The following is a 24,734-nucleotide window of genomic DNA, read 5'->3' as shown; positions in this document are numbered from 1 at the left end:
GGCTACAGTCCATGGAGCTGCAAAGAGTTGGACTCAACTGAGTGACTGAGCACCTTAGGTGGATGTGTCCTAAGTTGCTGCAGTTGTATCTGACTCTTTGTGACCCTATGGATTGCAGCCTGCCAGGCTCCGCTGTCCATGGGATTCTCCAAGGAATACTGGAGTGGATTGCCATGCTTTCCTTCAGGGGATCTTTCTGACCCACGGATTGAGCCTGCATCTCTTACATCTTCTTCACTGGGAGGCAGGTTCTTAGGATCACATCTAAATAGGAGAAGAAGAAAAAAAAACAGTTTAAATGATTATTTGGATGAATGAGGCCCCAAGTCTCTTCTCAACTGGCTTAAGACATCAGCTGGAATAAAAGTGCTGGTTTGCAGAAGGGCTGGAATGAAGCAGCTATTGCTTTGACTCCTCACCATGCTCCGTGTCTAGATAGCCACGGCCTAAATTTTCTGCATTAGACACTCATCCCTCCCTTTTCTTGCTCTTTGATTTTCACTTCTTGTTCTGTGCTAAAGCTGCTTGCCTTCTCTCTTCTCCAAAACCATATTTCAGACTTGAATATACTTTCTTCTCTGCTTTAAAAATTGGGGGTAATCAGATGATGATTTTATAGTCCTGATTTATGTTTTAGAAGTTACTTTTCATAAATGTCCCAAATGAGATCTATTTGGCCCCTGCTGCAGACCAGATGCTGGTCAGGTCTAGCAGAGCAATTGATTTAATCCTGTACATTTTCATAATTGGTAGGAATCAGTTTTCCCTTTTAGTCTAACATTACAGATTTGTAACAATATGTGAAACAGGCTTCATGCTTTCTTTCTTCCTTTCATGTATGGTATGGCCTTAATAAACATTTAGTAGTTTCCTGCAAGAGCATCATATACATTAGGTTGCGAGGCTTTCATTTTGTTTTCTGTTTTTAGTAAGCGAATTGAGTTAATAGGGGAGATTATTAAAAGGGTGGAGGGCACAGGAAAACAAGAATGTATATTTTCCTTATAGAGTCTTTTCATTCTTGGTATGCATCTGACTGTCTTTCTTTCCATCTTTGAAACCCTTTTTAAGATTCCATTCTCTTGGGAAGCTCGTCATGAGCCTTATTAGGAATTTTCTAGGTTATTCAGACAAAACCAACTTGTGCCTCATTTAAAAAAAATGTCAACTCTCAGACCCTCTTTGACTGAGCACATTTGGTAATGAGGGTAGAGATGGACTCTTCTTATGATAAATTTGATCCTGGGTGGTAGGCACACACATGCTTGCAGAAATGAGATCTAGGCTGAATCTTTACCAAACTCACTACAGATTTTATTCCTTTAAAATTTTTAAGTTTTCTGAATATGAACAGTACAACTGTATTTGATTTTTTTGAGTAATAGAAGTTTTGAAAAACAAAGAAAGAATTTTTAAATTAGTAAAAGCTTACTACCTTATTATAAACACTTTCAGTATTTTAAAGTATTGCTTCTAACTTACTGGACTTCCTTGGTGGCTCAGATGGTAAAGCGTCTGCCTACAATGTGGGAGACCCGGGTTCCATCCCTGGGTAGGGAAGATCCTCTGGGGAAGGAAATGGCAACCCACTCCAGTATTCTGGCCTGGAGAATCAATCCCATGGATGGAGAACCCTGGTAGGCTACAGTCCATGTGTTCACAAAGAGTAAGACATGACTGATCACTTTTACTTTCACTTTCACTTCTATCCTACCAAGTTTTACCAAATTCATTTGCTGCATAAACTTGGATAAATATTTGTATGGCTTTCAGTGTCAGTTTGCTCATGTGTAAAATGAAAATCATAATCTTGATACTGAAGCTGAAACTCCAATACTGTGGCCACCTGATGCAAAGAACTGACTCATTGGAAAAGACCCTGATGCTGGGAAAGATTTAAGGCAGGAGTAGAAGGGCATGACAGAGGATGAGATCGTTGGATACATCACTGATGCGATAGACATGAGTTTGAGAAGGCTCTGGGAATTGGTGATGGACAGGGAAGCCAGGTGTGCTGCAGTCCATGGGGGTCGCAAAGAGTTGGCCATGACTGAGCGACTGAACTGACTGGGTTATTCTGAAAGTTAACATGAGACAATTCACATACATTTCACATACACTGCCTAACACAGTGCTTATTTCATGGGCATAATATCTGAAACTATTAATTTTCTCCTATCTCATTTGTCTCCCACAGTGATAGAGTATCCCTCCTTGATGGGATAACTGTTGGCCTAATACATTTTACACTTTGCTTATTGAGTGAAAGGGACTATGATGCTACAGAAACACAGTCATTTTTAGTAGGCAAAAATTGCACTTTGAAACATGGTATGTGTGGTTTTCTTCTTCAAATTGCAAGATCTCTGAAAGCTGGTCTGTGAATTGACCTGAAAATTCACCCTGAAAAATCAGCTTGTAGTGTTAAATAAATACAGATTTTTAGAGCTGGACAGCACTTTAGAAGTAATTTAGCTCTCATTTTTTAGCTAAGGTAATTCAGGGCCACAGAGATGAATGATGTGTCCAAGGTCAGATATCTGCTAATCAGTTAGGGTACTGCGTTGCAAAGAGCAGAATCATTACTAGGTATCTTAAATAGAAAAAGAATTTTCTAAATGACATTTGGTGGTAGATAAAGCCTCCAGAAGGGCCAGAGACCCAGGCCTAGAGGCTGGATGACTAGCAGCACTTCTCAGCTTGCACTTGTGGAGGGCTCCACCGGGGACCCGGGTAGTGCCGCCACGGGCACAGGCACCGCAGTTCAACACACGGGAGCTTATCGCTGGGCTGTCCTACCACCGCCTCCGGGAGCAGGGGGGCTTCCGACCGCTCCCCAGCAGCTGTCAGAATGGGCTCCACACGAGACTTGTTTCTTCTCACCTGTCTCTTCCCATTGGAAATGTATGTCTTTCAACAAGGGGCATCTAATGTCCCAAAGCTACGCCATACACCTGGGCCTAACAGCAAGGGAGGCCAGAAAAATCCATTTCTGACTTCTGCCTTGGCAAGTTTAGCTTCCCAAAGTGGGAAATTCCCCAGCTAGAAATGGTGCTGGACAGCCTGAATCCACGTCAAGTGCTTACTAATTAGAGGATCCAGAACTGGGGCCAGGTGGCCGTATGGTGCTTCTTTTACTTTTCTGATAGTGTTCCTCATCAGCATAGGGCCAAGCCTATTTCAAACGTGAGACTCACATTTCAGTAAAAATATTCAGTGCGTTAGTGCTCTGTCAGCCTCCTCTCTGGGCATCATTGGGTATCTGTGGAACCTTAGGTAGAAAAGTATATCAATCTCCTCAAATAGTATATGTATTTCTAGAATATTAAACTGTAAATAGACATGGATAAATCATCGACATTTCATTTGAAACATACTTGAACTTTCATATAAGATTTCCTGTATGATAGTGTTTTTGCAGTCTCATCTTTAGACTTGTGTGGGTCAAAAATAGGATTTAAGTTGTGTTATTTGTCCTAAGGTAACCTGCATTTTGGGGAAATCAAGGAGAAGAGAGGAGTCTCTAAATTCTGGATTATCAAATCTGATGTTGATCCAAAGAAGGTTACTAAATGCATAATTTACTGTAAGAAAAGAGAGTGATCACTAGGACCTGCGTGGATTTGCAAAGCTGGAAATTTGTGTTTTCAGATTTGTTGGGAATGTCCTTGTGGTCTAGGTCAGATATGAAATGCATGTGCCATTCATGTTCTATGATGACTTAAGCTCAAGAGCAAAAAGGATAATGAGAGGGAAGGAAATGCAGAGAAGGAGACATAAACACACATGAATAATACTGAGCTCTCCTATCCATTTGAAGTATGACTATTAAAAGCTTCAGAGCTGAATTTGGGACATAGAGGGAAATTTCTTTATTCTATAAATATATTAGATGTGTATTTTATGAGACATCTATTAATACGTTAGTATGGGACTAGGGGCTGTTCTGGTAGCTCAGCTGGTAAAGAATCCGCTTGCAATGTAGGAGACCCTAGTTCAATTCCTGGGTTGGGAAGATCCCCTGGAGAAGGGATAGGCTCCCTACTCCAGTATTCTTGGACTTCCCTGGTGGCTCAGATGGTAAAGAATCTGCCTGCAATGCGGGAGACCTGGGTTGGACCCCTGGGTTGGGAAGATCCCTGGGAGGAAGGCTTGGCAACCCTCTCCAGTATTCTTGCCTGGAGAATCCCATGGACAGAAGAGCCTGGCAGGATACAGTCCATAGGGTTGCACAGAGTTGGACACGACTGAAGTGACTTAGCATGTACCCGTGCATGGGAATAGAGTAAGGTATAATAAATGTTTCATAAAATACACATACATTTATAGAAAGAAGATATTTCTATTTATGTCCAAAATACTGCTCAAAGGCTTTTAATAGTCATATTTCAAATGGATAGAGCCTGTGCTAGGTTTATCATTATCTTATTTAACCATCACTATCTTCCCAGATAAAAACCATCATACCTTTTTATAGATCACATTATTTGTTTTTGTAGATCACTAGATTATAGAAAATTGATTCTCACAAAGATTAACAATTTGCCCAAGGTAAACTGCATAGCTGTCTTTGTCTTTAAAAGTTGTTATTCCTTCATTTCCCTCTTCACCCCTGCCATGTCACACTACCTTTCGTGAGTCCTACAGAAGGAAGCTTGTTTACATGGGGGCCACAGGAAGGGGCCACATTGAAATGGTATTTAATCTGGATGTTGAAGGAAGAGATCACCAAGGAAAAGAAGAGGGGAAAACTGCTTGATGCAGAGAGAACATGAGGTATAACCACGGCCTTATATTCTAGGCTAAAGAGCAAACATTCTACCCTAGACGATGACATTAATGAACAGGCAAAGGTTACTAGCACGTATTTCAAGGTGGTAGTTTACCTAATAACCAAATGAAATAAAGTCAAGGATTTTATTTGGATCATGAATTACTTTACTGCCCTAATAATTGTGCTAAGATGCTAGGAAAGCCTCACTTTGTTCTTCTGAGTTCTGTTCTATTCCTTGACTTCCATCTTGCACACAGGCAGGGGTTCAAGGGCAGTAAAGTGAGACTGAGGAGTGGAGTAGGACAAAGTGGCCTTCCACTGCCAGGAAAAGATGCAGAGCCTATGCCCAGCCAATGGCATGTCAGGGCAGTACTTTCGCATCAGAAGTCTAGAATCTCTAATTCATGATCCAAATAAGGAAATGGCAACCCACTCCAGTATCCTTGCCTGGAAAATTCCATGGATGGAGAAGCCTGGCAGGCTACAGTCCATGGGGTCGCAAAGAGTCGGACACGACTGAGCAACTTCACTTCACTTCATGTATATATATATTTAAAACTCCAAGTACTACATTCTCTTGGAGTTTGCCATATTAATATCCCTAAAAATAACATGGGATAATTAAAGGTAAAAAAAAAACCCAAAAAAACCCTGGCTTGATGCCAGCTCTCAGCCAGTACAGAAGTCCCCTGAAATGCAGGTAGAATGGCTTTGCACTGTCTGGACTCTTTCAGCTCATCAAAGTCTGCCTGCACTGTCATTAAGCTCCTTTTATTACTTTGGAGGAGCTAGGTCAGCATCCATGTCCACCTCAAAGTTCTGGATTGGAAATGTCTGAACTTACCTTCTAAGGATGTCAGTTTTTCCTTAACTTCTCCTAGGTTTCGTGACAATGTTCCAACCCATGAGCAACCTATAGATGACTTATGTTTTGATTCTTGTTCTGTAGTTCATAATATGCAGGTCAGGAAGCAACAGTTAGAACTGGACATGGAACAACAGACTAGTTCCAAATAGGAAAAGGAGTACTTCAAGGCTGTAATTAACTTATATGCAGAGTACATCATGAGAAATGCTGGGCTGGAGGAAGCACAATCTGGAATCAAGATTGCCGGGAGAAATATCAATAACCTCAGATATGCAGATGACAGCACTGTTATGGCAGAGAGTGAAGAGGAACTAAAGAGCCTCTTGAAAGAGGAGAGTGAAAAAGTTGGTTTAAAGCTCAACATTCAGAAAACAAAGATTATGGCATCCGGTCCTATCACTTCATGGCAGATAGATGGGGAAACAGTGGAAGCAGTGTCAGATTTTATATTTGGGGGTTCCAAAATCACTGCAGATGGTGATTGCAGCCATGAAATTAAAAGACACTTACTCCTTGGAAGGAAAGTTATGACCAACCTAGATGGCATATTAAAAAGCAGAGACGTTACTTTGCCAACAAAGGTCCATCTAGTCAAGGCTATGGTTTTTCCAGTAGTCATGTATGGATGTGAGAGTTGGACTGTGAAAAAAGCTGAGCACCAAAAAATTGATGCTTTTGAACTGTGGTGTTGGAGAAGACTCTTGAGAGTCCCTTGGACCGCAAGGAGATCCAACCAGTCCATCCTAAAGGAGATCAGTCCTGGGTGTTCATTGGAAGGACTGATGCTGAAGCTGAAACTCCAATACTTTGGCCACTTCATGCAAAGAGTTGACTCATTGGAAAAGACCCTGATGCTGGGAAAGATTGAGGGCAGGAGGAGAAGGGGCTGACAGAGGATGAGATGGTTGGATGGCATCATTGACTAGATGGACATGAGTCTGAGTAAACTCCAGGAGTTGGTGATGGACAGGGAGGCCTGGCGTGCTGCGGTTCATGGGGTTGCAAAGGGTCGGACACAACTGAGCGACTGAACTGAACTGAAAAAAGTGAAAGAGATGGATCTAACAAAACCAAAAACACTTTCAGCTGCCTCAGAAAATGGTAAGGCTGCAATAGTGAATCTTTAGGAGAAAGTCTTGGTTTCAGTTTCTCCCCCAGACTTATTAATATGGTAATTTTCCTGTGACTTGGTTTGTAGTATCCATACATTTAGCATACATGCTTGAGAGATTATTGTAAGAATGAAAAAAATTATTGTAATCAGAGTACTTGAAATTGCCTTGACTATTCTGATTTCTGCTGCGGTGCATCACTTTCTTATAGTTGCCTTGGACATCATCTCTGAGAGGACCAAGTCTTTAGCTCACAGACCACCCTCCTCTCCCCATGGTGCCCCCTCCTTCTCTGGCCCAGTTCCTCTGGGCAGGCTGCAGCACATGTGCAACCCCATTTCCCCTCTTGGGTTCTGGTCTAGAAAAATGCAGGAACCTCAGCATTGCATTGGGGCAGCCCTTGATTTCTTATCAAGGAACGTGAAGCTCAGAATTCAGAATTGTGAATACTGTAGGATTCTGGGGAAACTAGAATGAAAATATCTTCCCTGAAGAGATAGTACTACCACACTAATTTGGATAAAGTATTTCAGCTGGGTCCCTTCCTGGAAAACTCCATGCCAAGTGGCAGAGTGGTGAGTAGCCTTGACTGGGAGTTAGGGAACTTTGGGTTAGGTCTGTTGTTGTTCAGTCACTAAGACGTGTCCAACTCTTTGTGACCCCATGGGTTGCAGCATGCCAGGCTTCCCTATCCTTCACCATCTCCCAGAGTTTTCTCAAACTCATGTCCATTGAGTCAGTGATGCCATCCAACCATCTCTTCCTTGGTCGTCTCCTCCTCCTGCCTTCAGGTCTAGCTCTGCCATTTCTTAACTCTGTGGGCATTCTCACTTTTCCTTTCTGGCCCTTAATTTCTTTGTTTATGTTGAGAATACTTAATGAGTATCTGAAACTTTAAATGAAAGTTATTTGAAAACAGTATCTTATCTGATTCCTGTGGAGGTAGAAATTAGTCTTAGATGAAGAAACAGAGTCTTGAGTTTAGGCCAGTGTTACATGATCATTAAGAGGCCAAGTCAAAAATGTGAAATCAGATTGCCTGCTTTTTCCATTATTCTATTCATTTTTTCAAAAATTCTTGTGCACTCCTATGTATATGAGACTCTGAGATCAATACCAAGGTGCATAAGGAGCAATTCCACTTATGAGGAGCTAACAACTAGGAATCACACCAGGGTGCCTCTATAAAATGAGGAAGTGCTTGAAAGCAGGGTTTCACAAGTTTGCCTGGTCATAAAAATCCTATGGGGATCTTGTAAAAATGGATCAATTCCAGGGCCCTTTCCCAGTCCTACTGAATCAGAAGCTCCAGGACAATGTGTCTTGTAGTCTGTAAGTGTAACTTGAGTCACCCAGTGATTCTGATGACCAGACAAGTTTGAGAAACCCTAGACCAGACATGCCCAAAGTCTCTTCTTTGAGTGCAGTGTTTCCTAGTCCTCACTTCACTGAGTCATCAAGGGGATCTTTACTAAAGCCATTGCCTGGACCACTGATAGAGACAGGGATGTGTAACTGGTTATTTTAATGTGCATCCAGAGATGAGGGCTCTGGTTTGTAGTGCACCGTTCAAATGCTCGAGCCTACTTGGGGACAGTTGTTCTCTCTGAGATCAAGGGGAATATCTTTACTCCAAATTACCATCAGAATGTGGATGTTAAGATATTGGCAGTGGTGAAGCTTTTAAAGGACACCTGATTCTTATTTAATTCATTAAAAGAAGTTTCCAGCACACTAGGAATGTGTGTGCTGTAGATGTTTTTTAGAGTCATCAGCTTGTAGTAATCACGTCTTGATTTTATTTAATCAAGCTATTTGATCCTAGGATTTTTAGATTGCGTTTGTCCAGCAAATTTTCACAACAACTAATCCTGAGAACCCTGTCTACTTCTGAACAGGTATTACTGTAGTGGGGATATAGCTGTTAGGAAAGGTGGTGTTTTGCCTTTCCTTCTTTCAAATCCAGGAGGAGTCCACTAGGGAATGGGAAATTTAATATTTCACTTTAGTGTGTTTTGAGGGTAATTTGTAAACCCAATTCCATCAATAAAATTGCCAGCCCCAGTGACTGCTCTTTTCACCTGTTGACATCCGATCTGCAAGTGACTCCCTGAGGTCATGGGGACCAACATGCACCTGGCTCAGTGGCCAGGTGCCCCTGGAAGTGGCCTTTCTTGCGGGTAACACATTTGCTCGGGAATGTTAATCGCTTTTTGCAGGGCTCAGGATTTGGATCTCCTGGCCCCAGTCAGGTACCTGGAAATCTCACTGCAGCCCCTTCAGGTTGGAACAGGAAGCAGGTCAGGAGCTCTGAGACACTCTCTGGCTGTTGTTGACATACAGTCATCTGATCGAGTGTTGTTTCCTCCGAGTCCCCAGCGTTCCCTGGACCCTCATTCCCAGTCCCTGGGAAATGAAGAAAACTGCCCCCCTCCTTCTCACCCTCCTGTTCATGTGTTCATAGGCAGGTCAAGCTGGGTCTGACCTGATTTGTCCCTTTTTAACTCTCCATCAACAGTAAGGGCCATTTGGTTGTAAACTGGTAATGACAGTGGTAACCATCAGTCCCAAAAGATTTAAAAAAAAGCTCTTTTCTCCTTCAGTCTGGCAGGGAACTGAAGCAGTAACACTGAAAAGTTCACAGGTAGACTTATATAACACAAATGCTTGTGGGTTGCTAAGTAAGTAGCCCAGCACATGCTTTTCTGTTTAAGTTAGAGGTTAGGGTGCTATAAACCTTGAAGCTTGTCAAGATTAAGCAGCATTGGGCAGAATAAAGTGCTGTGAGCGCCAGCCTCCAGTTATTGGGTCCAACCACATTTTAGTGAAATGAGATTGCCTAGCTGGAGTTTCATTTGTGGGCTTGTAAGTGAAGGGTGCAAGGCAGATGCTATGATTAAGATTTCATTTCCTGGTTGATGCCACCATAGTGATCACAGCACCAGGAGGGGAAACTCATATTTGCCAGCAGGGTTAAGTAGTAAGTGGTTCTGAGTTTAATACAAAGATTAAAAACAAAAAGAAACCACCACCACCACTGCAACAAAACTCACCCAGATTCATTAAGGAAATCAGCTTTTACATTTTAAAAATGAAACCCTTATGTTAATGTCGTCTTACCTTGTTTGAAGACACCAACTTTTCCCCCCTCCTATTTATTCTTTCCATTCAGACAGTTATTGAATTTTAATTTAAATTTTGTACAATTTATTAAGTTTATTTTAAAATGTTAACTGTTTATACTGTCTAAATATGTAGATCTGACACATTTCAGTTTTGCTCATGTTAGATTTTCAAGTCAGTATTAGTATTTAACTTTTTTAAAATGGAAGTATAATTGCTTTTCAATATTGTGTTTGTTTCTGCTATGCGACAAAGTGAATCAAATGTATGTATACATATATCGTACCCTTGCCTCTTGAACTTCCCTCCCACCAGCCCCCATCCCACCCCTCTAGGTCATTTATTGAATTTTAGACGTTGAGGATTGTGTGTGAACAAAACAGCAGAATCCTTACTCTCATGGAGAGAGAAAAACAATTTTTTAAGAAGAAACAAATATGTCAGGTTATGGTGAGCACCATAAAGAAGGCCAAAGAAAAGTAAAGTAGGTGGAAGGTGATGGGAACCCTTTCTTACAGAGGTTGGGGAAGGCCTTTCTGAAGATGTGAGATTTAAGCAGAGGCTTGAAGGGAGGAAGGGAGTGAATCCTATGGTTATTTAGGGGAAGAAATTTCCTGGCAGAGGAAATGATAAAGTGAGAGGAATTAAGGTGGGAGCATCTTTGGTAGATTGAAGAATAGCAAGGAGCCAGAGTCACTGGCCTGGAGTGGGCAAAGGAGACAAGTCAGAGAATGCATGGTTACAGCAGAGGAGATGGCACCTTTAGGAGGTTTTGAGCAGACAGGTGACATGATCTTTCTTATATTTTAAAATGTTCCTTCTGGCTGTCATGTGTGGTTAAGTGTGGGGAGGAAGACTGAGGGTAGAGCTGAATAGGAGGTGATTGCAATAAACTAGGTGAGAAATGATGGTAGCTTGGAGTCTGTGATTTGGTGGAGGTGGTAAAATGTGGTTGGCTTCTGGACATATCTCAAAGGGAGGGCTGGTACACTTTGCTGATGAATTAGATGTGGGTGCATGATGAGAAAAGAAGGCAAAAGTGTTGCTGACTGTTTAGCCTAAGCATCTGTGTGTGTTCACTCAGTCATGTCTGACTCTTGCAACTCTATGGATCTGTAGCCCGCCAGGCTCCTCTGTCCATGGGATTTTCCAGGTGGGAATACTGGAGTGGGTTGCCTTTCCTCTTCCAGGGGACCTTCTCCATCTAAGGACTGAACCTGCGTCTCTTGCATTTCTTGTATTGACAGGCAGAGTCTTCACTACTGCCCCATCTGGGAAGCCACCCTAAGCATTTGGCCAAATGTAAATGCCATTTATTGAGAAGGAGAAGAAGAAGAAGGGCAACATTTTTGGCGGTGCTTGTTGTCTGGTTCTAGATGTGTTAAGTGTGAGATGCTTCGTAGACTTCCAAGTAAAGATGTTGAGTAAGAAGTTTGAAAAAGGAGTCTGGAATTTAAGGGAGAGTTTGAGGCTAGATTACTGATTTGGGGACTGCCAGCATAAAGAGGGGTATTTCAAGTCAGAGGACCAGATGAGGTCAGCGAGAGACTGAGCGAGGATAGAGAAATCCAAGGCTTTTGCTGAGGGTACTCATATTTACAGGTGAAGGGGATGAGGAGGAACAGTGGAGGGACCTGACAAGAGCTTCTGAGTGCAGTAGAAGACTCAAGAGAGAAAGGTGTCTGAAGCCAAGAGAAGACATTTCAGGGGGAGGAGGTGGCCCGGCGTGTTTCTGGATATAAGAGAAACACTTGAATTTGGCAAAATGGAGGTCAAGGTGGAGGTCATCTGATAAAAGAAGTTTCGTTGTAAAGAAGAGGAGGGATCCTTACTGAAGTGGTTTCAAGAAAGCATGAGAGGAAAGTGGAAGGAGATGTGGAGACAGTGGGTGTGGATAGCTCTTTTAAAGATTTGCTGTAAAGAAAAGGAGACACGTTGGGAAAATCACTCAAGTGGGGCTTACTTTTGTCATTCATTAGATGTAGTCACACCTGCCCACCTCCCCTCCCCACCCCCCATCAAAATTCCCCCTACCCCTGCCACACAGGTGAGTGACCTTCAAATAAAACCGCATGTCAAGTCACTTTGTAAGATGTAGCTGCTGCTGCTGCTGCTGCTAAGTCGCTTCAGTCGTGTCTGACTCTGGCAGCCCACCAGGCTCCCCCGTCCCTGGGATTCTCCAGGCAAGAACACTGGAGTGGGTTGCCATTTCCTTCTCCAATGCATGAAAATGAAAAGTGAAAGTGAAGTCGCTCAGTCGTGTCTGACTCTTAGCGACCCCATGGACTGCAGCCTACCAGGCTCCTCCATCCGTGGGATTTTCCAGGCAAGAGCACTGGAGTGGGGTGTTGTAAGATGTAGAGTATTACATAAATGTAAGAAGTTTACCCTTCTACTGAACCATGAACTCTCTGAGGCAGGACTCCTGTCTTATGCCTCATAGTATTCCAAGTCCCTCTTATGATGCCTAGCCACGGAGGCTGCCTTTGGTGGAATGGACAGCCAACTGAAGTCAGCGTCTGCTGACTGGCTGTGTGGGGCAACCCTGAGCAGGGAATCCTGCCTCCCCTTGTCTGATGGATGGCGGCTCAACCTTTTCTCTTCCACTCTCACTACTGACAATTTCATGATTTCCCCATTCAAAGTGCCATTTTGGAAATCTGTCCTCTGCCATAAAATACATCAAGATGACTCAAGGCTCATTATTTAAATTATTGCTTAATAAATTATAAATAAACAAATATTTAAATTGTTGCTCATCACTAGCAGTCCTATTTCCCCCAGCAGCTGGGAGGTGCAATGTTATTTTAAGGTTCCCCAGAGCACCTTGGGAATGATGCTAAGTCAGGTTTCTCCCTTGATGCAGCAGCAAAGGGATTGTGGGGAGGAGTTATCCACTGTCACATCAAGTGGGTGACAAGGGAAATGGTGAGATATCTTCACTGTGGACTCCATCACGGACAAAGCCTCTTTTTCGGACTGACTGAAGAAAAAGAAAGGCAGAGGGAACCTGGTTATTGTCCGGTGATGTGGTGAGCCCTAACTGACAAGGCTGGACCAGCCTGGCTTCTTTTGGGTTAAAGTGTCAGGAATAAGAGGTCACAGGCAAGGTGGGAAGGAGAGAAGCAGAGAAAATCTGTCTGTGGTTTAAAAAAAAAGTAAGAAAGAAAAGTTCCTGCTTTTCTTTCCTGTGTAAGAAAAACTATTTAAACTGGCACAAAATATATTTAAGAAGCATATTCTTAGAGTTACTTAGAAAAATACCCTGTATATTCTGGCAGCAGCAAAATGTATCCTTAATAGAATTCATATGGGGCCTTCAATGATCACGATGTTTGGAGAGGAGCCAGATAGTAAGTAATTTAAACATCACAGGAAATTAAATTTTGGAATTCAATTTTGCATAAAGTTTTCTGTAATGAAAATGTCACACATAAATTATGAAGTCTGATTATATTCTTTTTTGACTTTTTAATAAAATAATAGAGGTACTTGACAGTCTAGAACAAATGCATATTTTATGTGAATAGTATTGCGTTCAACCAACGTCCTCTGGAAATAATGGAACAGATGTTAACACTGCTCTATCAGCTATCAGGTGCTCTGTTAAACAGCTCCAAACACAAGTATTTATTAAAAAATGCTAACAGGGTTGTCTTTTAGGGTTATCTAATTGTAGGCTTAAAATGTAGATGGTTAATATAATTAATTATACATGTAGAATTATATAGTTGGGCTATAATTTATTATATGTATGCATATATAAATTATATAATATTCTGTTGTAAATTAATTTAATATGGGCACAGGGAATGACTTCTTGAAAATATTAAATAGTTCATAATGTGGTTATAAATCAAAACTAATCTGAATTTCCACTTAATTTTGAATTTTGAGAAGGAGGATGCCTTAACTCACTGTAGGGGACTTTGGGGGTACTGATTGTGTTTTAGATTAAATCCACAGCCTGTAATTATTTTTAATAATATTCAACTAAAAAAATGCCCCAAATAAAAAGCCTGAACACTCTTAATTTGTTTAAGGCCAAGCAGCATTTTTCTTCAAAGGGTAAAATATAATGAACGTTTATTTTGAAAATTGACCTACTTCATCATAACTCCAGGGCCCTAAGCAAGTCTTTCTTCAGGCTCACAATGAACTCTTGCTGAATGCAGAGATCATGACCTTGCTCTCTTTTGGGGGTGAGAAGTTTTGCCTGTGGATGTCCTGTTAAATATTTCCCTCTTTGAATCCTCTTATGACTTCATCTACATGCTTTGTGTTGGGGGATGGGTCTGCACATATTTTAAATTTTAAAAGAGCACAACAAAGGTTTCTTCCTTAATCAGAGTCACACAAAAATATGGGCCAAGTTGTTTATCCAGGAGATTGTATCTTCTTTTGAAAAGTAGGTCATCTGAGTCCATAGTGGTAGGAGGGTGAAGATGATGGTTTCCAAGGCAGTTTTTTCAGACATGGATATCTTTTTGTTTTTATCAATTTTTCAAGAGAACAATGACTAGGGTGACCAACTTGTCCCAAGGGATAGGCTACCCACTCCAGTGTTCTTGGACTTTCCTTGTGGCTGACTTGGTAAAGAATCCACCTGCAGTGTGGGAGACCTGGGTTCAATCCCTGAGTTGGGAAGATCCCTTGGAGAAGGGAAAGGCTACCCACTCCAGTATTCTTGGACTTTCCTTGTGGCTGACTTGGTAAAGAATCCACCTGCAGTGTGGGAGACCTGGGTTCAATCCCTGAGTTGGGAAGATCCCCTGGAGAAGGGAAAGGCTACCCACTCCAGTATTCTTGCCTGGAAAATCCCACGGACAAAGGATCCAGGCAACCTACAGTCCATGGGGTCACAAGAGTCGGACACCACTTAGCGACTAAACCACCACGCTGAGTTTTTGTTGAGCTAAGTCACTGAGATGTGGGGATTGGTCTGTTGTGGCAACTTGTGCCATTATAGAACTTTTTGTCTTGAAGTAGGGTGCTGCCATTAGAAAAACCCAAAATACATGGCGTCATCTTAGTCATCAAGGATGAGTTGTATGGAGACCACCATCAAAGCTAGAAAGATGATGATCCCTGATACATTGTGTCAAAATATTCAGGTAAACTATTGCTTCTAATAAATTTGCAGTGCTATCAGACAGAGTGAGAAATAGGACCTTAGTATTGTGTGATACTACTGGTTGTGTTTGGCAAGACAATACAAGAAAGAGATAACCTAAGGAGAGGAGTAATCAGTCTATAAAGCAGAAAAGAAAAGGTTCAGAGTTCAAAATTCAGGGCCTAGAAATTTGGAACAGTTGATTGTTTCTAGAACCCAACTATAAGAGATGGTATTTAAGAAGACTTTGTGGTGGTGGTGGTGATGGGGAACGTCGGGGGTGCGGGGAATGCCTCTCAGTTGATTAATATGCCTCAAGGAAAACATTGTTCAGGATGTAGTTTTCCCATTCACACCCAACAGCCTGATTTTAGTAGCCATCAGGAAACTGAGAGGAGACAGGGAAGTGAAGAAACAGATAAAACAAACCTGAGAACCATGTGTGGAAAGGTCCTTTGAGGGTGCCTGTTGTCCTGTGAAGTGAAGAACAAAGAGAACTTACAGGCAACTACATAACTAAAGCAACCATAAAAAGGTATCTGCATATTCAGAACTCAGAACAACCCCGGGGCCCTCAAGAGTCAATGAGTAGGAAGAAAGATGAGAAAGCCGAATAGCCCCGCAGGAATCCAAACTCCTCAAAGCTCACTTTAGCCAAAGAATAAGGGAAAAGAAGAATCTTTCAGAGGATGACTCTAAGAGCCATGGGAAACAATGGAGGATGGAGCTTCTTTCTCAGAGCGGAGTCGTAGCCTAAGCAAGGGGCCTCCCATCCCCAGGGTGGGAGGTCTTCCCAGTGAGCTGGGCTGGGTTCCATAATTGCTATAGCTCAGTGGCTGCTGCGTTCCCCTCAGTCTTCTCTTTGCCAATGGCAGTGTTTACACATGACTTAGTGGGTGCGGGGTGTGGGTACATGCGTATTTGTGGAGAGGGAAAACTTGTCTTTTGTAAAATCAGGACTCCAGAGCTTAAAAGCCACATTTAACTGAATCTGATGGAGAGATAACTGGACGTCACCCAGAAAGATGAACCTTCAGTTGAGTGCAGCAGCTGGATGGAACTTTGGCTTCTTTCCCTTGCGGAGGAGTTAAGTGTGTTCCGTGTAGGAGGAGGAAACAAAGAGATGCTTGGTGATGAGAAGGGTGTGTTGTGGCAGATTTAGTAAATGATGATCAAATATTCCATGTGTCCACTTATATTTCCCAGGCTCTCTGCAGGTAGCTTGGGCATGTGATTAGAGGACTTCCACTGAGCGGAAATGGCCTCTTCCTAAAGGCAGCCAGTCTTTTCATGTGGATTCTTGTTTACTAACTTTTATTTCAAGCAATATGTCCTAAGTTGCCTCTATATTCCAGTGCATATCTTGCTTGGAGCTTGCATTACTCCTATTTACCATCAATAGACACTACTTTGCTCGTCCAATGATAGAGTTGTCTGACATTTAGGGACCAAAACTCAGTTTACATATATCCAACACTGGGCAGGCTTCTTCCCAAATCTATGTGTCCTGAAAACAGACTTTAATTTTTATACCCTTGCCATTTTTGGACTCAACTAGAAACATCATATACAAATGTGAGAGATTTCATTACCTCCAGAGCACTGTCTGTTTTAAGTCTTCACCATATTTATCAAGTGGAAAACTTGGTCTCAGTGAGCCTTTCAGAGAAAGTGATTGGCTAGAATCACAAGTTTTCAGTTTTGAATTGCTTCTCCAAAATATTACCCTAAGGATCTCAGAAATTTTATTTCTTGGCTTAGAAAGAAGATGACTCATTCAAGCAGAATTCTTTTCTTGAGTAAAAAAAGTCACAGGAGAGACTATTGCTGATGTGGTGGCCAAAAGGAAGACCCTTATCCAAGTAATTGCTTCCTGACCTCAAGCCTGGAATTCTAATTCCACTGACATCTCTGGTTGTCAAGAATACCAGCAGGATTGCTAATGCAGTTGGCCTTATCTGAAGATGTACATTCCTTTCCGCTAAATTGCCTTCCATAGACACACACGTAAAACTGTCTCTATTTATGGATCATAGCAGATGGGACTAGCGGTTTCTCTCCCTCTGATCTGTTAATTCCAAAGAGCTACCATCTTTACTTTTTGCTCAGCTGCTAAGCAAAGCCAGGTTTATGTGATTCCAAGGGACAATACGAAGAGGAGTGAGCCAGAGCAGGCTTGAGGAACAGACCCGCTGTCCTAAGATGAGACTGGTGTCAAGAGTTCAGGTCTGCACTGTGACTGTGATGTTTTTCTCATGATTTGGGATAGTGGGGACTTCCTTCCTGGGTGCTGCCCCCAGGTAATGAGAGTTTTGACTTCTGGTGGAGAGGGTTGGTGCTGGGAAGGGGCAGCCTTTGGGCATAGATTCTTAGAGTTTTCAGATGTGAGCTGTATCATTCCACACTTACCATATGGATGCAAGAAACAGCCATGACAGGACATTTTCATCATCTGAGTGTTCTGTATATCAGTTTCCTTAGTTTCTGAGTGAAAGTTATTGCATCATAAAACATTAAGAGTGACCTCCTATAAAATTAGCTCCCACTCAACATCAGCGTGCTTGTCTGCTGGCTCCTGCTGGGTTTCTGAGGTGGCAAACATCTGACAATAAAATGCAAACACAAGGGAAATTGATTGCAGGGGAAACGGAAAATTTTGCAAAAGGTGCAAGACTTCAATGAAGTTGAGAAAAGTCATGTTGGAGAACTACTTCAATCACATGTAGTCACTGATAAATGAGGCTTGGTCAGGGTTAAAAGTCACAGTGGATGGCTATAGATTTTGAAAGGAGCATCATTGAACTCTATTTTTTCTTGGAAAAATTTCTGAAGTTCTTGGGTTTATTTGTGAAAATGAGCTTTCCTAGGATCTTGCAGGCATGTGTTAACATAAAGAGAAGATTGTTGTTATTTTGCTCTTTGTTTGACCAAAGAAGTTCCATGAAATCCAAACAAACCAAACAATACTTGATACATTCTTTATTCCTTCTGAGTTAGCAACTAGTTGCAACTATGATCTATATTTTGTTAAATATAGACTAAAACATTATTTTTTTAATTTTAGTTTCATTTTTTCTTCATGTTAAATCATAGTAGAAGCTTCTGTTCTCCACTACTTATTATGTCCATATTTTAAGGGAACTTAAAACTTTTTCAGGTACCTGATGATCTTAGAGAGGGAAGGACTCCTGTGTATACAATAATGGAATAAAAATTATTTAATTTCATTTTCATTAAAAACAATTTGAATAGTAAATAGGGAATAATACAATACCAAAATATATAAATGAACTATTACACAAATATAAATTATGTATATATGTATACTTTATATGTCTTATATATATGTAAGACATTCTTTAGTTCAAAAGATATGCTCTTTTTAAAAATTTAACTGTATTTGCCAGGTTATTTTCACCTTAGATTATCCTTTTTCAGGGGCTTCTTGCCTTCAGGTCTTCTGTCAGCTGATAATCAATGTCTCAGTGTTTAAATAATCCATTATTTATTTAGCCACTTACCTGAAGCTGCTTACTTGAATTTATCTGCTCCAATTCTTTCTGATTTTTCTGGAACTAATCCCTGTTTGCTTGCTCCTGAATGTTGGAGCAAATTCCCTATGCTGTCTTGCTGTAAGGTGAGGCAATAGAATACTTATAAGTCATAACCCTCCTTACTGGGTTTGTGAAAATCATTTCCTTTGGCAAAACCTTAGTTTCATAGTCTCTAAAATGGAGTTCACACCTTCTTTTTATCTCCCTCAAATGGGACAATGTCCCTGTTTGGGAAAACACTTCGTACAGTGTCAAATGGAACTATCATTGACAGAACCTCTATTAGAAACCACGTGGAGCTGAATATTTACAGATCTTCCTTCATGTGATCAAGTGCAGAGTGCAGGTATTATTGTAATTAGGTGGTGTGACTGTAATAGTCTTTGACTGTTGTGGAGCAAATGCCCTGCTCTAGTTCTTTGACACTCACAGTGGAAACCTCCAATCCCGTTATGTCTTTCCGAGCTGTTTCTAACAGACTCACTCAAGTTGTCCCAGAGTAAACAACTCAGTGTAGCCCTGTGACCTTGGGGCACAACCTGCCCAAAGGGAGACCACCCAGTAAGTTGGACTCCAGATCCCAGCTGAGTAGTCTGCGTGCTCCCCCTCTCTCACCACTCCTAACTTCCAGAAAACTAAGATCTGTCAATTCCATCTCCGTAATGCCACTTGAATCCATTCATGTCCCTTCTCCTTTGTTACTGGCCTATTTCAAGGGGCTGTTAGGTCCCACCCAGACACCCCTTGAGGGTCTCACCAGCAGGCCTCCACAGAGGCTGGAAGATGCCCTGCCGGTGGATGGGCACTGGTGCTCCTGCACACAAAGGCAGCTGGACAAGCAGCAGACTTGGAGTGAGAATTTTTTGCAGGCCCAGGTCTCAGAAGCTACTTTGGTTTTGACTGACTTCTGCTGCCTTATCCCTATTGGTTAAGTCAAAGGGGGGACTTGGTGGCAAGGGTTGAGCAGTTTCAGTTTCCCCATAATTTCCATTAGAACCCACTGCTGCTGCTGCTGTCACTTCAGTCGTGTCCGACTCTGTGCGACCCCATAGACGGCAGTTAACCAGGCTCCCCCGTCCCTGGGATTCTCCAGGCAAGAACACTGGAGTGGGTTGCCATTTCCTTCTCCAATGCGTGAAAGTGAAAAGTGAAAGTGAAGTCACTCAGTTGTGTCCGACTCTTAGCGACCCCATGGACTGCAGCCTACCAGGCTCCTCCATCCATGGGATTTTCCAGGCAAGAGGACTGGAGTGGGGTGCCATTGTCTTCTCCGAAAATCTACTCAGGCAGTTCAGTTCAGTCGCTCAGTTGTGTCTGACTCTTTGCGACCCCATGAACCGCAGCACGCCAGGCCTCCCTGTCCATCACTAACTCTCGGAGTTTCCTCAAACCCATGTCCATCGAGTCGGTGATACCATCCAGCCATCTCATCCTCTGCCGTCCCCTTCTCCTCCTGCCCCCAATCCCTCCCAGCATCAGGGTCTTTTCAAATGAGTCAACTCTTCGCATGAAGTGGCCAAAGTATTGGAGTTTCAGGTTCAACATCAGTCCTTCCAATGAACACCCAGGACTGATCTCCTTTAGGATGGACTGGTTGGATCTCCTTGCAGTCCAAGGGACTCTCAAGAGTCTTCTCCCACACCACAGTTCAAAAGCATCAATTTTTTGGCGCTCAGCTTTCTTCACAGTCCAACTCTTACATCCATACATGACCACTGGAAAAACCATAGCCTTGACTAGAGAACCTACTAGACCTACCCTAAAAGATACAATCCAAGTTTGCCATGCAAATACAGCTTTAAGCTCTAATACCCCTTCCAATAAGAATGACATTCTTGAACTCCCTGGAATAGAGGCATTCCAAAACCATGCCTTCTAGTGCTGCACCTGAATTTGGCTGGCATCCTCAAGGCCTGATTTGACCTACTCTGATTGTTGGATCCAGTTCTGCTACTTGTTTTCCCTCCCCTGACTGCCTGCATAGCATTTGATCTTATTCATCTTTCAGATTCCTGACTTCTTCATTTATCCATGGCCTATCCCAAACTCCACACCTCCCCAATTCACCCTCAGATGAAGGGAAAGGGGGTTTGCTCTGGAACTGAGGATAAAAAAGTGAAGTTCAAAGAAAGTGGATCTAAAATGATTTTGACTATTTTACATTAAGACTAATTAAATACACGCATGTATAAGTACACATACATAATTACTGAAACTAATGTTTGTAAAAACAATACTTCCACCAGCACATGTGAGGCACTGTGATATTTCCTACTCAGTTCTGTTCATTTTTTTTTTAAGTCACTACTCCTGACCCGCCAACTGCTCCTGATTGTTTGAAGGAGCTGAATTTGCTACTTGAAAATGCTGTAAGGAAAACTTTGTGAGAAAAGTGGAACAGAACTGAACTTATTTATAAAAGTGAATGATGTTTATTAGAATTTCAGTACTTTGTGAGTTGCCTCCTCTTCTTTTACCTAATATAGGTAAATTGGGAGTGAGAATTCCAATGTATCTTCCTGGAACTACGAGTCTAAAAGTAGAACAATTTTAAGAAATGCTTATTTGTCTTAGGATACATGTACCTGACATGTCGTCTCTGTAATCAGGAATTAAGAAATGTACCATGTATCTGTGTCTCGATTCCTGCCCTGCAAATAAGTTCATCTGACATTTTTATAGATTCTTCATAAATGTGTTAGTATACTAAAATTTGTTTTTCTCCTTCTGACTTACTTTGCTCTTATGACAGACTCTAGGTCTATCCACATCTCTACAAATGACCCAACTTCACTCCTTTTAATGGCTGTGTAGTATTCCATTGTATATGTGTCCCACATATTCTTTATCCATTCATCTGTCAGTGGACATCTAGGTTGCTTCCATGTCCTGGCTTTTGTAAATAGTGCTGCAATGAACACTGGGCTGCATGTGTCTTTGTGAATTACTGTTTTCTCAGGGTACATGCCCGGGAGTGAGATTGCTGGGTTTGTACGGTATAGCACAGGGAGCTCAGCTCAGTGCCCTGTGGTGACCTCGATGGTTCGAGTGGGGGAATGGGAGGGAGATCCAAGAGAGAGGAGATTATATATATGCACATGACTGATTCACTTCATTGTACAGCAGAAACTACTATAACATTGGAAAGCAACTATACCCCAATTTAAAAAAATGCAGCATAATTACTGTGAATAATTCTGTGGCCCTAGTGGTAAAAACCCACCTGCCAATGCAGGAGACGTTAGTGACTCGAGTTTGACCCCTGGGTTAGGAAGATCCCCTGGAGGAGGGTATGGTAACCTACTCTAATATTCTTGCCTAGAGAATCCAATGTACAGATGTATCCCGGAGAGCTACAGATCCTAGAGTTGCAAAGAGTTGGACATGACTGAAACAATTTAGCACGCACATAATTCTACCATCTCCATGAGCAATTCTCCTGGAACTTTTAATTTTATTGTTGGAGAAGTTAAGATGAGAGTGTAGATTGCTTTAGAGCCCTCAGCTATAGGCTAGAAGAGTTAAAAAACCTTTCCGAGAAACAAGAAAGTTCTCAGCCTGGAATGGGATCTCCGTGGAAGTCTGACAGTCATAGCTGATGGCGTTGAGGATCTAGGTGAAGAGTTGTACTTACAAAGAACCTGTGTCCTGAGGGTCTTCAACGTGGCACACTGTGAAATTGTCTAGAAAGACTTCATATTAATTTATTTTAACTTTTTTTAATGTAGACTTTCATAACTTAGTAAAAGTAGAAAGTAAAAGCCAATGGATTCCCATTTTCCCATCACTCAACCTCAACTGTTATCAACTCATGACCAATCTTGTTTCTTCTATACCTTACCCACTCCCTGCATCATCATCATCATCATTTTGAAGGAAATCCCAGACATAATAGCATTTCATCTATAAATATATCATTTTGTATCTCTAAAAGACAAGGGCTCCACTTTTTGAACAAAACCTCAGTGTTGTCACCACACAGGGAGCTTTTGGAGAATTCCAAATGCTTCAATCCTAAACGAAGTAAAGTCAAAATGTCTGGGGATGGGACCCAGGCATTGGTAGCTGCACAACGCTTGCAGGTGATTCTAATGTTGTTATTTTGCTTGGTTTGGAGGCAGAAATTGAGTGGTCAAGGCTAAGGATACTTGTAGACGATGGTCATAAATAGGGAACACCTCTAGCAGATGCATCTACCAGGCGAGAGTCACCTCCGCTCATCTTTCTGACCATTCTTGCCACTAGCAAACCATTTCACTGCAGTCCTCAGCTTAATGTAGGTGACCCCCCCAATCAATGTCTCCCATCCCTGACCAAATTTCTGGCCTCCAGTCTCAGATATCTCATCACTTGCTGTAGGCCATTTCCATCAGGATGTGCTACCATGCTAACATATATGGTTCACTTACTGTGTTTAAAACAGACTTTTTCCTCTCTTCCCAAACTAGCTCCCTCTCTGGTTGCCTCCATATCTGTCATCAGGATGGGAAGAGTTGCTCCTCACAGACAGACCTTGCTCCTGAGAGAATTAGGGGAGGAGCCCAAAATGCCTTTGAGACAAGATCTTAAAAATTCTTAAAAATTCAATGCCAAGGGGAACATCCCGCCCCAGCTTTTTCTGTTCCTATGTCTCCTTTGGAAAGCAGCCAATCCTCTCTCTGATCCCTTCTCAAGGCCAAAGAAATGCCAATTCAGCATTGAGAGTCATCAGGAAGTGATTGAGAGACTGGCAAAATCCCAGATCTCATATTTAGGACAGAACAGTGTGAGGGAGGTCTTTTAACTTCTCACAGAGAGATGTCAAGACATTGTCTTCCTCAAACAGCAGACATGGAAAAGCACTGGACATGTGGATTTGGACCCAGCTCCTGGACTAATTTGATTTGGTCATCACTGCTCACTTTTTGATACATGAGACTCGTTCCTGAGCATATTCTCTGAACTTTTAAAGCAAAGAAAATCCCAGCAATTTCCGTCTTTTACCACAACCATTCTCACACTCCAAACTAATAAACCTTAGTAGGAGGAGGGGGTACAATTGTAAAGAAAAAAATCAAAAGCCTCTAGATTAATATTTTTTTCCTTAAAAACGCAAAGAAAATTAAGTATGTTCTCAGCCTCTCAGTTTTATTCAGGTTACAATGGAGTCTGTAAAAGCCCAGATAAAGGTGGAAACTAAACTTGTTTAGGTTGTGGAACTTGTTCAAAAATAGTTATTATGGAAAATCTAGGAAAGTGGGGTGTGACCTATAGTCAACCCTTCCCTCTTGAGGAAGCTTCTAGAATCCAAATTTGTGTTCTAGAACTTGGCCCACATAGATTGGTTAGGTGGGTACTGGGGAGACAGGAATCCTCCCTAGCACAAACTATAGATGTGGAGTATGATGTTTGGTGCTATTTATCTTCTGTTGATGCTTTCCCACCTCTGCCATTATTCTAGGCAGCTATCTCTCCACCCTTCATTCCCTATAGCTTTACTTCATGGTTAACTAAGCTCTCCAAGGCATTAACCAAGAAGAGCTTAATATGATTTCTCTCTCATTCAATAATTCAGACTTCAAAAAACTGCCCTTTAGAGAATGTTCAGGTGTTAGGGGAGACATTTTGAGATGGGAAAACTTGACCAGCCATTCTTCACAGAAAGTCTACTGTTGGGCTACTCATTCTCTGATACAGTTAAATAATTGCTATCAGAATGCTTCCTTACTAGAGTAATAAACCTCATGGGGACAAGGATAATACTCACCTTTATGTTCCTAGGACACGATTCAGTGAATGGCACAAATGTGTTCAAATAGGGAAATGGAGGAACGTTTTAGAGTCAAGGAAAGATGGAGCTGGGAGGCCATTTGTAGCCCATCTAATACTCCTTCACACTCAGATGAGAAGCCTGACGACAGAATGGGTGAAGGGAACTGGCACTTCTTGGCACCTCCATGTGAACTAGCCCACTCAAGTATTTTCTTGTTATATCATTTTATACTTCTAATATGCTTTAATAGTTAAAATTTTTATCCCTGATACATATCAGGAGACCAAACCTGATGGAGGAGAAGTAAATTCCTCAAGGTTGCTCAGCTGTCAAGTGTCAGAGCTGAAATTCAAACCCAGACCTTTCTAATTCTAAAGTACACGCTCACTTGGTCTTACCCACTTGTCTCCTGGGATAACACTTGGAGGCAAGTAACTC

This window comes from Dama dama, chromosome 19 (genome assembly GCF_033118175.1).
Source record: "Dama dama isolate Ldn47 chromosome 19, ASM3311817v1, whole genome shotgun sequence".
Taxonomy (NCBI): Eukaryota; Metazoa; Chordata; class Mammalia; order Artiodactyla; family Cervidae; genus Dama; species Dama dama.
This window is presented reverse-complemented; position numbering follows the sequence as displayed.